Here is a 12,853-nt window from a genome sequence, read left to right as displayed (position 1 = left end):
GCCTGACTCCTTTGGGATGTTTTATTTATCCTTTATCCTTTTATGGCTGGGGGGGGGGGGTAGAGCCAGTATACAACATTGTATGTAAGCCTTCCCCTCTGTCTAACCATTCCAACAGCTCCTCTCTGCAAGATCTAAGTCAACCAAGAATCCTATATACACTTAGTGGTATCTTATTTCCATTATAAGTTCTTATTGTGGGTTTCCATCCAGGGCGTCCTTGGGAGTCTATGTATTTGCTGTTGTGAACTGGGTTCCAGGCTACTGTTGTGAGGTCAGCTTCTCCAAGCCGCAGGCGTCTGCTGTGCATCCACTGACTTAGTCTTTTAGTCATCCCAGAAGACAAACTTGGCTCCTTAGACTACTGGAGTGGCCATCTTTCCTTTACGGGCACGGGATGCACGACCTTTGACAGAGCATGCTCAGAAGTGTGTCTATCTCCACACATGCCTCCCCGTGTGGACATGGGTAGCTTTCCCAGGTGAAATTACCATGTTTCCTTTGTTCTGGGAGAACACTGCTTTGGGAACAAACCCAGAACTATTCACTAACCAGTCTTTCTCCTGGTACATAGCACATTTTTTTTTTACCAGTCTAGCGCAAAGAGTTCTGTCTCCCCAGAACCATTTGAGAACAATTTGCCAAAGTAACACTTCACAGGCCCTCAAACACCCTAGTCTTTATCTCTTTCCCACAATGCCTTGCACTGTACAATCACAGCCTCAGCATCTCATGATGTTGATATGGGTATCTCCACTATGGAGTTCTGAGCTCTGTACAGTGAGGAACTTAATGATAAAGGGCACAGGCCAGGACCACATGGAGGTTCCTGTGGCCCACCTCTGCCTTTTCTGTTTCAGGCTTTGAGGGTTTGTGAGTGTGCAGGTGTCAGTGTGTGCATGTGGACGCCAGAGGACAATACTGTCTCCCTCCATTACTCTCTATCTTTTAGTTCTTTTCATTTATTTGTTATTGCATTGCACATCCTGCAGTCACACATCCATGTCGTACTAACCTGGATGTTAGAAGACAACGTGTGAGTGTTGACTTGTCTCCCTTCTACCATGCGGATCCGGGGATCTAAGTTAGATTGTCAGGGTTACATGAGAGGAGTGCCATTACCTGATAAACCATTTAAAATTCCAGTCTGGGGGAGCTGGTGCTGGTGGCACACACCTTTAATCCCAGCATTCAGGAGGCAGAGGGGCAGGCAGATGTCTGTGAGTTTGAGGCTAGTTTGAGGTCTACCTAGTTCCAGGACAGCCAGGGATCCACAGAGAAACCCTGTCTCATAAAACAAAACCAAAAAAATCCTTGACTGGAAGAAACATAAACAAGGTCTTCCTCTCTTTCTAAGGCTACAAGGACAAACCAAGGCATGATTTCATCAAAGCACGCTTCAGGGAACCAATGAGGGTGTTGGGCTCCCTTCCAGAGCATAGATAAGAAGTTACTAACAGGGATATGTTGCTTCTGCCAGCACCAGGCCTTTATCCAGCAGGAATGAGGGCTCCCCTGTAGCTCCATAGATAGAGGTTCCCTCCAGTCCCCTCACCCCCAACCCCAGTCTCTCTGCCCCCCCCAGGCTACATACAATTAAGGCACAGTTGCATGCAAATGTTAAACCCGAAGATTTGTAGAAGAAAAACCAAATCCATAACTGTACAACTAAAGCAAGCTTTATTTAATACTGTCCAGGAAGATGGACACTGGCCAGATCCCTGTCTGGGATCCCCAGAGAGTGGCACTGGATTAAGTCAGTCAGGAGCCTTTCAAGGCCAAACCCCAATGTACTTTCAGCGTTCATCCAATCAGGGACAAGCGTACATCCTGACATAATCGCCGCCTACATGCTTCCATTCGATGTGTACCCAAGCACATCCCATGCAGCTGGGGCAACCAAGCTTGTTTACGGAAGTGAAAACACATGGCTTGCTCTCTTTACATGAACAGCAGGCCCCAGCATTCCAAGGAGATATCTGTCCCTGGGCGAGTGGGTCTTCCAGGTTGACTTATATAGCTCTCAGGACTCTCCCCAGCCCTCCATGAGGGGCTCTGAACACTCAACAAGCCCAGCGATGGTCCTTTCCCCAGGGGCACATATGAATTCAAGATGGCTGTTACTTAGCTCAGAGGACAGTCACAACACCTCCTCACCAGTCTTGGAAAACACATCTTTTTTGTTGTTGTTGTTTTGTTTTTGTTTTTGTTTTTTTGTTTTTCCAGACAGGGTTTCTCTGTGTAGCCCTGGCTGTCCTGGAACTCACTCTGTCGACCTGGCTGACCTCGAACTCAGAAATCCACCAGCCTCTGCCTCCCGGAAGACATGTCTTAAGAGTGGAGTGAGGAGAGATGTTTCTTCACACCTACAAGTCCGGTGAACATGAGCTCACTGTGGCAACAAACGTTCACAATGTTCTGTAGAGTGATAGGCAGCAAGGTTCCTAAGGTTGGCAGAGGACTGGACAGTCAGCACAGCTGCCAAGGAGTTAAATGTGAGTTAGTGCAAGCAAAAGAGTCTGTCTCTGAGAACAGGCCTCGGAGGGGAGAATCCTCCAGCAGGGCCACAGCTGAGCCCCAGAAGTGTTGGACTGTGATGGAACACTCAAGAAATGGTGTTCATAGGGGTTAGAGAGGTGGCTCAGCGGTTAAGAGCATCGACTGCTCTTCTGAAGGTCCTGAGTTCAAATCCCAGCAACCACATGGTAGCTCACAACCATCTGTAATGAGATCTGACGCCCTCTTCTGGTGTCTGAAGACAGCTACAGTGTACTTACATATAATAATAAATACATCTTTATAAAAAAATAAAAGAAATGGTGTTCATAATGGCAGTGTGCATACAGACTATTCACAACGCATGGGTCTGGGGGTTGAGACAGAGTCTTGCTATGCAGCTCTGGCTGGTCAGGAACACAGAGTCCCTGACTGTAACACTAACCTCTGAAATTTAACCCTGTTCTCCATGGAGAAGCAGGGGTACATCCAGCCTCTCTGGTTGTGCTTGGCTGTCCATGGTCTGCATTCAAGAAGTCAGGAAACTGACTTGGGCTCCTCTCTCTCCTCTGTGTGTGTGTGTGTATATGTGTGTGTGTGTGTGTGTGTGTGTGTGTGTGTGTGTGTGTGTGTGGTAGGGGTTACAGCACTGACAACCACTGTAAGACTGCTATAAAACAGTGTGTGCTGGAAATCCACCGACCACCTGTCCTCACAGGACCACAGTGGGGCTGCTGGCTTCTAGGAGACCGTGTTACCCCGGCAGATAAACTGCAAGCACCTCTGAGAGAAGCGGGAAGAGGGACAACCGGCTGGGGCTTGGTTTCTTCACAAGACGGTGTCTGGGCTCTGGGATCTGTTCCTTCTTCAGCTTCGTCTGCAAAGCCCGTTTCCCTTAGTGAGATCGTAACTGTTGGCTCCAGGGTACGCATCTTGATGGAGCACCATACAGATATTTGTGCTCTCCATTTGATTGTGTGATTTTGCTTGTTGTCCTCCCACTACAGAGGGATAGCCACTGGGTGAGGGTAGCAGGTCAGTGCAGAGCTAAGTTGGTCCTAGCTGTGTCACTCCCAGTGTCAGGTCACCACTGAGCTACCCCTGTCCTCGCTTCCAGGATGGATGAGGCTAGGATGTGCCCTAACCAGCCTGGGCCCACCTGGAGAGAAGGCTTGGGGGGACGCGCACCTGCACAGGCACAGGCCTGCCCTTGCAAGTCATTCTGAACACCTGTGTGTGCACATGTAACAGGAGAAAGGGCAGAGAGGTAGGCCAGCTACGCAAACAAGCAAAGAGACTCTATGTCACCAGAGGCCCCTCGGGTCGGGCCAACTTTGGTGGTATGTATATAGAGGTGTGACCTCCCCCCTGGACACATGGACAAGTTATAGCCAGAGCTGGACAAAATCCTTCTAGAAACTTCTGAGCCCTCTCAAGTTCCTTATTTGGAGCTCCGTGGGGGGAAGCTTTTATTTGATTTTCCTACTCTCAAAACATAGAGAGAGCCCTTGACAAAACAACTCGAAACTGGACTCCAGGTTCACAAGGAAATGCATCAACCAGGTGTGGGCCAAGCTGGATCAGAGATGCCCTTCCGATTTAGGGACAAGTGGGCTTGAGGAGAAAGGGAGAGAGCCCCTAGGCACCTGCTGGGGCAAGCTAAGGTTCCTACTGAACTCCGAGTGTTGACAGGAACATGGGGTAGGAGAGAGTGCAGGCTTAGCCCCACACTTACCCTGGCATGACAGATTGGAGGAGGGCCAACCCAAATAGGGAACAGAATTCTGCGGCTCTCTTTTCTCACCAAGGTGAGGGTGTGTTATTGGAAACAAAAAAATCAGAGCTGAGTATGGCACTCAGAAGTCAGAAATGGGCAGCTCCCTGAGTTCAAAGCCAGCCTAATCTACAGGGTGAGTTCCCGGACATCCAGGGTTGCATAAATGAGACCCTGTCTCAAAGCAACAATAACTTCCCCCTCTTAAAAACAAACAAACAAAAAAAGCAGAAAAAGGAAATGCAAATTCAAAGATGGACTTTCGGTCAGTTGCTGCTTGGTGGCCACCCATGGGTCCCTCCTCTCCATCCGGCTCTGTGGCTGGTTTTCTGCTTGTCAGCTAAGGCAGATTCTGCACCAGGGTCAGGCCTTTAGGCAGCCATGAACCTTTGGGAGTGGCAATATGTAGAGGCAGAGCAAAGGCCCCTGTCCTGGGAAGGACACCAAGGGTCACCCTAGGTTGCGTTTTATTTTGCCCTAACATTAATGGGTTAAGATGAATATATCTTCATCTCCTGAGGACAGCTAACTGGCCTCAGTGTCTCATATACACCCCCCCTTATTATATAATGAGTTTATAAAAGGCCTTACTCACAGACATGAACAAAGACTTTCCTAAACTTGAACCTTCTCAAAATCTAAGCTCTTCTGGGTTGGGCAGTGAGGACCCGGTGAGAGAGGCTTATGTAAGGAGATACGGCTGGAAAAGGCCCGCCCAGACATTCTTCAGGTTAAGAAGGGGGACGGGTGAGGCTGTGGTTAGGATCTATTGTGTGAGAGAAGAATAAATAAAAGTAAAGAGGAGGAGGAGGAGGAAGAAGAAACTGGCTGGAGAGACAAACAGGTGCAGGGTAGAAAAGAAGGACTGTCAAATTTGTGTCCCCAAAGAAGTCCCCACTCCTGACGCTGTCCTCAGGGGAAAGAAAGCTGTAGCCCTTTGTCCTTCAGTGTCTGCAGGGTGGGATCCCAACTTGTGAGCACCTGTGAACGGAGCTGAGGCCCTGACGCTGGGCCCCAGTGTTCTTGAGGGGACTGTCTCCTGTGTAGACTGGGTCACTGTGCTGTCAAAAGCTGCTTGTTTCCTAACACAGTCCCTACAACGCACAGACAGGAGCAGCCCTCCATCCAACCGGAAAGAGTCTCAGAGATTTCCAGAAACTGCCCCGCCAGAGACTGGTTCTGTCCTCAGACCCCGTCAGATCCTTCCAGACATCTGGCTCCTCCTCTGAGCTGCTTCCTAAGACATGGCTGACTCTACTGTTTTATATGACACAGTGTATTATATGACACAGTGGCTTCAGACTGTGCCTTGCCCTGGGTGACTCCAATTTGAGGTCAAATGTCAAAGACAACTTTTTACTTTGAAATTTGTAGGCACTCTCTCAGCCATCACCCTTAAGGCTCAGAATGGTAAGTGATGGCTTATTTATTTATAAGTTAAAAGGCTCTACCACCAGCTTTTCAAAGTAAACTGGTATGTCTCATGTGTGTATGGGGGTTTGTATTAAACATGAGACCTGTCCAAGTTGTGGTCTGGTTGATTGTATACTAATTCTGGTTCTTCGAGGTGATTGTTAGAGTTAACTCTCATTAAATGACTTCAGGCTCTGAGGCACAGGCTCGCCCTGAAGATAACTGTTTTCACTTGAAATCGTTTACCAATACTTAGAGATGTCCATCAGTCCTGTTGCTCCTGGAATCCAAGGTGACTGCAGGTATAGGTGCCTTTGAATGATCCGACACACAACATCGTCAAGACAGATGGTAATGTGTCTAAAGGAGAAAGACCCAAAGAACAGAAACGTGTCAGACTTTCATCTGTACACAGTCACCTTGTGGGCCCAGGAGAGAATGCTCAGCTTTAGCAAAAGCAATGTACAGGGCTGGAGAGACAGCTCAGCAGTTAAGAGCACTGACTACTCTCCAGAGGTCCTGAGTGCAAATCCCAGCAACCACGTGGTGGCTCACAAGCATCTGTAATGGGATCCGATGCCCTCTTCTGGTGTGCCTGAAGACAGCAACAGTGTACTCATATACATAAAATAAATAAAATCTTAAAAAAAAAAACCAAAAAGCAATGTACAGTGTCTTTCACCAGTAGGAGTTTACCATGGGGGTTTCTTTTGGACATTTGTTATTAATAAATTTAAAGTTTTGCAGCTTGGGTATAGTTCAGTGGTATGGTGTTAGGTAGCATTGTGAGGGCCTACTTCTTTCCCAAGGCTCATATTCATATGTGCACAAATAGACACTGGCCTGGGGAGACAGGTCACTATGTATAGTGCTTCCTTTCTGAGTTCGATCCCCAGAACCCACATAAAAAGGCCATCGTAACGTCACAAGCTTGTAATCCGGTTATGGGGCCACAGGAAGATGCCTGGGTTAGCTGGATAATTAGCTGAATTAGTGCGCCCCTGTTCACTAATGAGAGACCCTGTCTCAAAACTCAAGGTTAGTCACTTCTGAGGAGTGACGTCCAAGGTTGACCTCTGACCTCTACAAGTCTGCATATATCAAAACATGCACACACATATACATGTAAACACACCAATATAAATCGTATCATAGATACAAGAATTATTGCCTCTTCACATGTTATCTTTATTGTTTATGCATTAATTAATCAGCAGTTACTTGTGTGTGCACATGCACATGTATGCACACGGATGCCTATCTGCCGTCCTGCATGTGTAAAGGTGCAGGAGAACGCCTTGCACAAGTCGATCCTCTCCTTCCACCATGGTGATTTGGGGGATGGCGCTCAGGTCTTCAGGCTTGTTATTAATAAATATACATTTTGGCAGCTCGGGTATAGTTTAGTGGTAAGGTCTTAGGTAGCATTGTGAGGTCCTAGTAAATGACACTGAGGATTCCGTAGCTCCTCCCACCATAACCACATCTGTCGTATTTATGTTCTTAACAACCATCATGCCCTGACCTCACTGTGACTAGCCAGCTAAGGCCTTGACCTCACTGTGACTAGCCAGCTATGGCTATTTCCCTGCAGGTTTGAACCCAACCTCAGCCTTTGAACACCTTGGGGCCCTGGCGTGAACCTGAGCCAGAATTCCTCAATCTCTCCCAGATGTTCCGTGTCTAAACACCTCACTGGGACAAACTGGGGGGTGGGGGGCAGAGAGGGTGGGGGTGGGGTGAACTCATCTGCTTTCTCTTGGTTCTCTGCTGGATGAGCTCACTCTGTAGGTCCCATAAATCCTGTGTTCCACGCACCTGGTGCGTAATTCTTTCCCTGTGATCTCAGCCCACTCCGTAGAGTATGGGGGTACTAACTACGAGAGTGTATGTAAGGCAGTTGGGTCCACGAAGCTGGATATTCACTTACGATTGTTGTTGCTAGGAAACACACATATACATAACTCAGCTCCTGTTCATGGATTCCATTTTTTTTTTTTTTTTTTTACAAAGGAGGAGATAAACTGGGCGGTGGTGGCTAACTCCTTTAACCCCAGCACTCGGAGGCAGAGGCAGGCAGAACTCTGAGTTCAAGGCCAGACTGGAGTACAGAGTGCGTTCCAGGATAGCCAGGGCTACACAGAGAAACCCTGTCTCAAACACACACTCACATAAATCACAAAAGAGAAAGTAAAGTGCTTCAGGGACTTCCACAGGCCAATCTACCGGGCGCTGGAAGAACTGGGGACTGCTGCCATTCTTACTGGCCTGAGACCGAGGTTCTCGAGCTGTACGGCAGCGCCCCCTACCTTCCATACCTATGCCTGCCACGCTAGAGCTGAGCCTGAGCTGGGAAGTTCAGGTGCTTCAGCCACTACTCCAATTTTTTTCTCTGCTCTACACGTTTGCACTACCATTTGAATGAAGTGAGATACCAAATAACTTATGAATAACGGGAAGGGGCCAGTTAGCAGCCCTCGGACAGCACCACCAACCTTCCATTCCCAATCCGACATGCCCCACATGGCTTCTCCGACCTCAGCACCTGCCAGCTAATCAGGCAGATGTAGAAGCCTAAGAAATAGTCTCAAAAACATGATACGAGAGCCGGGCATGGTGGTGCACGCCTGTAATCCCAGCACTCTGGGAGGCAGAGGCAGGCAGATTTCTGAGTTCGAGGCCTGGTCTACAGAGTGAGTTACTGGACAGCCAGGACTACACAGGGAAACCCTGTCTCGATATGCTCATCGTGCCTATTATAGGTAATCAGTAAAATAAAAGGGAGAAAAACATTTTACCAATTTCTTCCTTCTCAGAAACAATCATGGAAGGACAAAGGATACAATTTCTTCCCGGTCTCTTTCTCTATAAAGCTTAGACTATTCTCCAAACCTAACTGCCGCCATTATTAGGAGTTCTGCTTCAAAAGATAATCACAGCTGGCCTAGTGACTGTCTAGTGCCTCTCACAAAAGGACAGGAGGGGAGAGTCACGGGACCCTCCAGTTGAGTGTTCTCCATTCAGGCAGGGAAGGGGGCTCCATCTGGGGGGGGGGGAAGGGGGCAGAGGGGAGCCACCATCCTCCACTGGGTGCAGACCTTCCAGTGTGGTCCCCGTGTTCCTGTTTGGAGTCATTCAACCATTGCTCTGTAACCCTGATAAACTCAGGGGCTTCCCCAGGTGAGCTTGGTGGAATCACACCTCTGTCATTTGAGACCTTGGGAGGAGGGGCACATGCTATAGATCACTCCCCAAGGAAGTAATTTTTTTCAAGACATGGCTATCCTGGAACTTGATTTGCAGACCAGGATAGACTCCAACTCAGTGGATCCACCTGCTTCTGCCTCCTGAGTGCTTGGATCAAAGGCATGCTTCACCACACATGGGCCCCAGGGAAGGAATTTTAGCACAGGTTAAACAGTTCTCTCAGCAGTGTGTGCCGCCCTGTGCTATCATCATCTGGTCTACCTCCCTCCAGAGATGGAGGCTGTGCGTAGCCCATGTGGAGAGTTCCAACTTCGACCCAGCCATAGGCAAACTCTGAATTGTGAATCTCTACCATTAGCCTGGCCAAACTCCTTCCTCTCGGGCCTGTGCCACTTTTAACCCTGTAGCAGGAAGGCAGGACGTGAGGAAGAGTAGGATTGCTAGAAGGAAGACTTGTCAGCAGGAAGAACAAGGTCACCAAAGATCACAGAGCTACCCTTGCAAGCTTCCTCGGGTGACCAATGCTTGTGGCCATCTTGCTCCCTTGGGGTCTAATAGCACTTACTTTCAATATCCTGGCCACCCCTGCTGTGCCAGCCACAGTCCCACCTTCCGGTCTCCAGTCCCCAGCCCAGCTCTCTCAGCAGACAGCTCTGCAGCTACCCTTTAGTCTAATATGTTTCCTGCCTCCCTGTGCTCCACTTCAGCTAACCAGACTGTCAGGGACTCAGTTCTGAGATGATTACAGTCCTTTCCCAGAATAGCTGAGTCACACGAGTGACTGCATCAAAGTAGAAAATTACTGGTTCGAAATCTCTGTAATCATAACTGAACTTGGACAGTAACCCAAGAGAAACACCAAGACTCTGTAACATTATCTTTCTGAATTAGAAATTAAATGTCCAAGGAGCAGAGGAAGGCTCTGTAGCCCAGCAGGCTTTGTAGCCCCTGTTTCAGACACACAGAACCGTAAGAGAAGAGCCAGCTGTGGAGATGGGCTTCAGGATCTTCTGAGAAGTAATGGCCGTGGTCCAGCTACTTCTCCCCTTCCGTGTTCCAAGAGTTATCTGGTCAGCTTTTGGAAGGAATTCAGAGTCTTTGTAATTAATTGCCATAGTTAAAGATACCCTAAGCCTTTTTAGCCCCACACCCTCTTTACATCTTCCCGCTCCAGCCTGGAGTCAAGGAGAGGCTGAATGCCCACCCACGGGACATTCCTCAACTGATAACCACATGACCTCCAGAAAATTCCAGGAGATCTAAAGATCAATAGTCAATAGACGTTAGCCAATGGGTTTAAACTGCAACTTGGCTGATGTAACCTGTGCCTCCAAAAAGTATAAAACCTGCCTGTAATGTCTCTTCGGGGTCACCTCTCCTTCATGGGCAGGACGACCCCGCCTAGTTGGCTCATTAAACCTCTTGCCTTTTGCATCGATTGCTGCCTCCGTGTCTCCTTGAGAGGAGGTCTTCTCGAGCAAGGCTCTTCTAGTCTTACACTTCCAGTAGCAATCTTCTTTCCTTTCCAGCTAAGTTTGCCAGAGCAACTGGAAGCTACGTAAAACAGCAGGACTCAACCAGCACAGGAACTGATGTGAAAAGAAACATGGTCACCGGGCATGGTGGTGCACGTCTGTGATCCCAGCACTTGGGAGGCAGAGGCAGGCAGATTTCTGAGTTCGAGGCCAGCCTGGTCTGCAGAGTGAGTTCCAGGACAGCCAGGACTACACAGAGAAACCCTGTCTCAAAAAAAAAGAAAAAAAGAAAGAAAGAAAAAGAAAGAAAGAAACAAAGAAACAAAGAAAAGAAAAGAAAAGAAAAGAAAAGAAACATGATTTTTCCGTGTCCTAAGGAATTTTAAAGCAGGGATGGGGTAAGTGGGTAGTGTGTTTGTTGTGCATGTCAGAAGACAGCACACATCTGTGACCTGTTCTGGAGAGGCAAAGTTGGGGAGAACCTGAGGGGTCACTCAACAGCTAGCCAGTCTAGCTGGGATGGAAAGCTCCAGGTTCATTGAGAAAACCTTTCTCAAAAAATAAGGGGGAGGACTAGAGAGATGGCTCGGTGGTTAAGAGCACTGACTGCTCTTCCAGAGGTCCTGAGTTCAATTCCCAACAACCACATGGTGGCTCACAACCATCTGTAATGAGATTTGACTCCCTCTTCTGGTGTGTCTGAAGACAGCTACAGTGTACTCATATATAAAAAATAAATCTTTAAAAAAAAAAAAAGAAAAGAAACCTCAAAACCCACCTCAAGTGATACACCTCTTTCAACATGGCCATACCACCTGATAAATCCCAGTTTGTTCCATAACTGGGGACCAGGCATTCAAACATGTGAGCCTGTGGGAGTCGTTCTCATTCAAATTAATGCAGAGGGGTTGGAGAGAGGATTCAGCAGATAAGAGCACTGACTGCTCTGTCAGAGTGCAGATCCCACATAAGGAGTTCTCAAAAGATTCTCCAGCTCCTAGAGATTTGATACCCTCTTCTGATTCTGTGGGCACTTGCACACACACATAAATAAAAATAAATCTTATGAAGATAAAGTGAGAGGCTGCAGAGATGCCTCAGAGTTGTGGATACAAAGGTCCTTGCGCCCACAGATTCCCTAGAGAAAAGAGGAGTGTCAAACACACAGGAGGCCGAGGAGAGGGTCGTGGGACCTACTCAATGAAGGAGACAAAATACCTGCATTCTATCCACAAGGCTGAGAGTAGATTTTGCTAATGACCTGATGACCCTTTTGCTATCTGTGGAGGCAGGCCTCTCCTACCTTTTGCTACAAAGGCAGACCTTACCCAAATTCCCAAGAAGGATTATCCCAGACTTTCCCACAAAACACTGTCAACCATCCTTAGGGGAGATGTCACATGTACTTTAATGGCGAGCTGACCTCCAAGCTGTCAGAGGCTACACAAGATTCTAGGACTTTCAGCTATAGAACCCACCCTCCTCATGGTCACATGTACTTTGTAAAAGAGTAGTTAAGAGCATCTTAGCTCTTCCAGAGGACCTGGGTTCAATTCCCAGCACCCACACAGCAGCTCATAATCATCTGTAATTTAAGTACACAGATTTACAGGTAGATGAAACACTCGACAATAAGATAATTTATAATAAGCCCCAAGGAGCAAAGATATTCTGCTGGCCCCTGACCACCTGCACAGGACTTGAACCAGGCTCCCCACGCGTCAGTGGCCAGAGAGATGGTTCACCTGATAAAAGAGATTGCTGCTCAGCCTGACGACAGGGTGAACCAATGCCTTTCTTCATGTTATACTCTGACTTTCACATGTGCTTTGGCATGTGTGTACCACATTACCACCTCCACACACATGCACACTAAATAAATAGGCTAATGATTTCCTAAGCCTTTTTTTTTTTTTTTTTTTTTTTGGTTTTTGGATTCAGTTTTTTTGAGACAGGGTTTCTCTGTACAGCCCTGGCTGTCCTGGAACTCACTCTGTAGACCAGGCTGGCCTCAAACTCAGAAATCTGCCTGCTTCTGCCTCCCAGAGTGCTGGGATTAAAGGTGTGCACCATCACCACCACCACCACCACCCTCCCCCCCCTCCCCCGGCACTTTCCAAAGCATTAAATAAATAATTCCACAGGTGTTCAGGACTCTATTGAGTGAGATGTCTCTGCTGTGGTCATGACCAGTGTGCTGCTTCTGGACACTTAACATGCAAAGGGAGCTGCACTGTTTAAGACTTTTTGAATCATGGAGAAATATAGACATGATTTTAAGAAATTACATTAATTTTTTGGGTTTTTGAGACAAGTCCTTTCTTTGTAGACTAGGATGTATTTCGGGAAATATTAAAAAAAAAAAACCTCCCAGGTTCCAGAACATCACCCTGTTGCTCTCAGCCCTGGTGGTCTGGCCAGCCTGTTTTTATCTTTTGGAGACTCTGTGGCCCAAAGCTCCTGAAACATCTCCCCCCAGCTCACTGAG

The sequence above is a fragment of the Apodemus sylvaticus genome, chromosome 10 (genome assembly GCF_947179515.1).
Source record: "Apodemus sylvaticus chromosome 10, mApoSyl1.1, whole genome shotgun sequence".
NCBI lineage: Eukaryota > Metazoa > Chordata > Mammalia > Rodentia > Muridae > Apodemus > Apodemus sylvaticus.
Note: the sequence above shows the minus strand (reverse complement) of the source record.